At 34.7% G+C, this 4,266-nt stretch overlaps 1 pseudogene; it reads right to left on the bottom strand.

Annotated features, from left to right (window-relative positions):
• Window positions 1-215: 215 nt before the first annotated feature.
• On the bottom strand, window positions 216-621 carry LOC127201950 (peptidyl-prolyl cis-trans isomerase NIMA-interacting 4-like; annotated as a pseudogene).
• Between the last annotated feature and the right edge of the window lie 3,645 nt (window positions 622-4,266).

The following is a 4,266-nucleotide window of genomic DNA, read 5'->3' on the forward strand; positions in this document are numbered from 1 at the left end:
GACATCTTCTGGAGAATTTTGTGATGGCATAATGCCCTGTAACTCTTCAAAGCAAAGATGCATTCTCATTTCCTAATATGTGTGCTCTCTTAACATATATCTCTGGGGTATTGATATTATATATTCTTTCAGTAAATATCGGCAAATATTTTATTGGTCTGTTTTACAAAGTGAAAACAATAGTTCTAAATAAAATATGTTTTTTTCATGTGATTTCATTTTCTTCCTTCAACCATAATAATATGATATCCAAATTTTGTCTTAACTGGTGGGTCTGTGTACACAGACTTATCCATTCCACTTACAAGCAAGGCAAATGCTGCTTCTTGAAATGGTCCCACCATGGACCCTCTGGTCATTCAACCCATGTCACCCCCTTGCCTGGCTTTGTCTTCACTGTATTGTGAGGCCACTTCACTGAATCTCCTTTCAGACTTTAACTTTTCCATGGCTTCCATGATTTTGCCATGTTTTTCACATAGAATGTGTCTGACCTTTACAGCATTGCTACCACCTTTAGGGCCTTGAGACTTCTTGTCAGCACTGTCACTCCCAGCGGCTGTACCTCCTTTCTCCCCCCCCCCCCTCCTTTCCAGAACCACTTTTCCCCTTCAGCAGCATCTCTTAAGCTTGCCGTCGAATTTGCAACTGTTCCAGTCTGGTGCTAGAAATAGACCCTACACATACATGGAAACTAAACAACTCTCTGCTTAATGACACCTGGGTCAGGGAAGAAATAAAGAAAGAAATTAAGGACTTCCTGAAATTCGATGAAAATGAAGGAACAACATACCCAAATTTGTGGGATACATTGAAAGCAGTGCTAAAAGGAAAATAAATATATTTTGAAAAGTCAACATTTATAAATATAATTTTAAATAAAATATAAACCCTAAATTTAAAAAATTACATAGTCACCTTATTCTGTGTATTTGACTATTATTTTCCAAATGTATGTGCTGAAATAAGTTACACAGTTTCTTATGAATGTTATCAACAACTAAGAAAACCTTTATGATTTGTAATTTGTAAGGCAAATAACATATTAGAAAATATTGTAATGATAACTTCTTTGCAAAGCCATTTTTTACATATGTTGATGTACATTAGTGAATGATTTCAGGAGTTTCTGCTTACACCAAAGTCTTTTGAGGCAAAACACATGGCTATATTATGCATTTAACTATTACTAACTATCTGGTTATAATTTGAAAAACATTCACTTTTAATAATGCTAGATTTATATTTTATTGAATTTAATTTGTTAATGAAAGAGATAAAGTGATATCTCTTTAAAAATAGAAACATATATATATATATAATCTGCTTTTTAAAATGAATACAGTATAATTGAAAATGTAAATATATTACATAAAAGTTTAATCTTAACAGTATAAAGTAAATAAATTGGATAACTATTTGTGAAATAATTTAAATGAAATGACAGAATATTTGATTTTTCTAAGCTCTGATAATCTCTAGTAATCATATGCATTTTTATGACATTTTTAAAAGCGAAATGCATCTTATTATCAGTAAAATGTAAGGGTTATTTTCATGACAAAAATTTATAAATGTAAGTAAATAAATATATTACTTAATAAAAAAGAAATGTGGAAGAAAATCTGAAATAAAAATTTTATAGTGAAAAATATACTATTATTCCATCTTTCATGGTCAAAGTGTGAATTAGTTTCTTTTTCTGTTTCTCCTGGCAGTAGCAGTCCTGTGTTGGTTTACTGGTCTTGGTTTCTAGCATGATTTCACATGTTTGATGTGTTGATTAATGAATGTTTAGTTGTAGGAACTCCTTTCTTTTTTGTTTCCAAGCTAAAGTGAAACTTGCTTCAGGAATAGCACTAAAATATCATTACAAGATAAGTAAAATTAGATTTGAAAAACAAATAAACAAACAAACAGCATTAGCTTAATACATTATGACAGTCTGACTTATATTCCTTAGTTTGATATTTTTCTTGGCAATTTATATATAAAGAAATTTATTTCCATAATTTCTAAATGCTTAAATGCACTTGGTATTGATGATTAGTAAAATGTGTTGAAAAAAACTGAAAAAAGTACATCATATGGGTGTTGCAAGGAAGTTTCAGACAAAATGAATATTTTAAATGGATGGACTTTTATAATATCATGAAATATGACTGATAAGTAAAGGAGTAGAATAGGAATTATCAAATTAAATAATTTTACATTTCTTATTAAACATGCTTCATATAAATTTCATCTAATTATATAAGAAGAGATTCAAAAACAGAAATTTACCCAAGGACTAAGAAACAGGCAGATCAAGGATTACACAAACTGCAATCTGTTGTACATGGTAGTCAAAGGAGTTTCATGAGCCACAACAAGGCAAGGTGCTCACATGATCACATGTGAAATTTGAGGTTTATATTGCAAACTAGGCAAAATTGGGCCTTGTCCAAGTTAATGGACCTGAAATTTTATGAAGAAGAAGAAAAAGAAGAAGGAGGAGGAGGAGGAGGAGGAGGAGGAGGAGGAAAGAAAGAAAGAAGGAAAGAAAGAAAGAAATGTTTAACATGTCCAACATCAAGAAAGAAACAATCTTTACAAATCAATGCCTCACACAACAGTTGTTTCTATGTCTTGTTTCAAAGACACCATGGTCACTTGGTGAACAAAGTGGGGGCTATAACAAAAAGACTGAACTCATGTCAAGACCGGTTTCCACACATTAATTGTTGAGAGACTGAACATTCATTATCTATTGGATCAAAACAAAATGATACTAAAACATAGCTTAGTCCAAATGTTAAAAAATTTCCTTTTTTTCTTTTTTTCTAATTAATTTAATTTTTTATTAACTCTACATACAGATTGAAGCCCCTTCTCTTCTCTCTTGCCAGTCCCACTCTTCTTTCCCCACCCTCTGTCTCCCCTACACTACTCCTCAGAAAAGAGGAGCTCTGCTTCCCATCCACCCCAACTCATCAAGTCATATCAGGACTGAGGGGTCCTCTTCCCCTGTGTCCTAGAAAGGCAGTCCTGCCCAGGGGAAATATTTGAAGAGCTAGTAAGAGAGTCCATGTGAGAGAGAGTCCCTACTCCCCTTACTAGGGCACCAACATAGAGCCTGAAATGCCCAGCAGCTACATCTTTGTAGAGGATTAGGTCCAGTCCATGCATCATCCTTAGTTAGTGTTCAGTCTCGGCAGGCTACTCTGGGCCCTGGTGAGTTAGCTCTGTTGATCTTCTTGTGAAGCTCCTGTCACCTCCAGGACATTTTCTCCTTCCCCTCAACTTTTCCACAAGGCTCCCTACACATTGCCCAGTGTTGGCCCTGATCTTAGCATCTGTTTTGAGGAGCTGCTGGGTGGAACCTTGAGTTCTGTGTGCAAGCATAGCAAAGTATCATTAATACTGTGAGGGGTTGGTTATCTTCCTTGGTGTAGGTCTTGGGTTGAGCTAGGCATTGTTTGGACATTCCCTCAATCTCTGTTCTATCAATGCACATCTTAGAGGCAGGATAAAGTCTGAGTCAAAGTTGTACAAATTCTGCCAAGACAGGGAAGGCATGTCTTCAATAGTTCCTGCCTGCATCCAAGCTTGCCTATTTTTAGATAGAATTCTTTCTGTAGCCAAAACAAGGACATTTTTCCCTGTGGCTGGTTTCCCACATATACAGCCATCTCCATAGGAAGGTTCTTTGATGTTCATCATCTTCTTTGAGGTAGGCTGGGTGTTCCCAGGAGTTAACCTGTTTCATCATCTCCCCACAAGGGGCTATTACAAAAAGGAACATCATTTTTGTAATATATGTGACTGAAAAAAAATCAAGTATGTCCCAGATACGTTCCATGTCTGTGATTACATCACTACTGATATGCTTTAGCAAAGGATAAAATTAAAAATGACTTTAAAAGCTATCATATCACTTGGGTCACTTTTACAGATGAGATCCCACTAATAAATTACTGATTTGGTGAATATAAGGCTCTCCTATTTTTATTGCAAGAATTGATGTCCTTAAAATAACGACTCTATAATTATATTGAAGAAAAAAAAGAAAAAAACAACCAAGCAAATACCTGTGTACATAGCACTTTCAGTGCTGCAGGAGCTTAGGGTAGCAAGCAAGCTTATTTAGCAGACACTTTTAAATGGATCACAATGAGAGATAACACTTGGAATTGGCTTTACTTTTATTTGAGAAAATTCTTCCTGAATCTATCAAGCAGCCAATAAAATGTCATGATTAACTACATCAAATGCTGCCAAAGGTCC

The sequence above is a fragment of the Acomys russatus genome, chromosome 18, assembly GCF_903995435.1.
Source record: "Acomys russatus chromosome 18, mAcoRus1.1, whole genome shotgun sequence".
In the NCBI taxonomy this organism is placed as follows: Eukaryota; Metazoa; Chordata; class Mammalia; order Rodentia; family Muridae; genus Acomys; species Acomys russatus.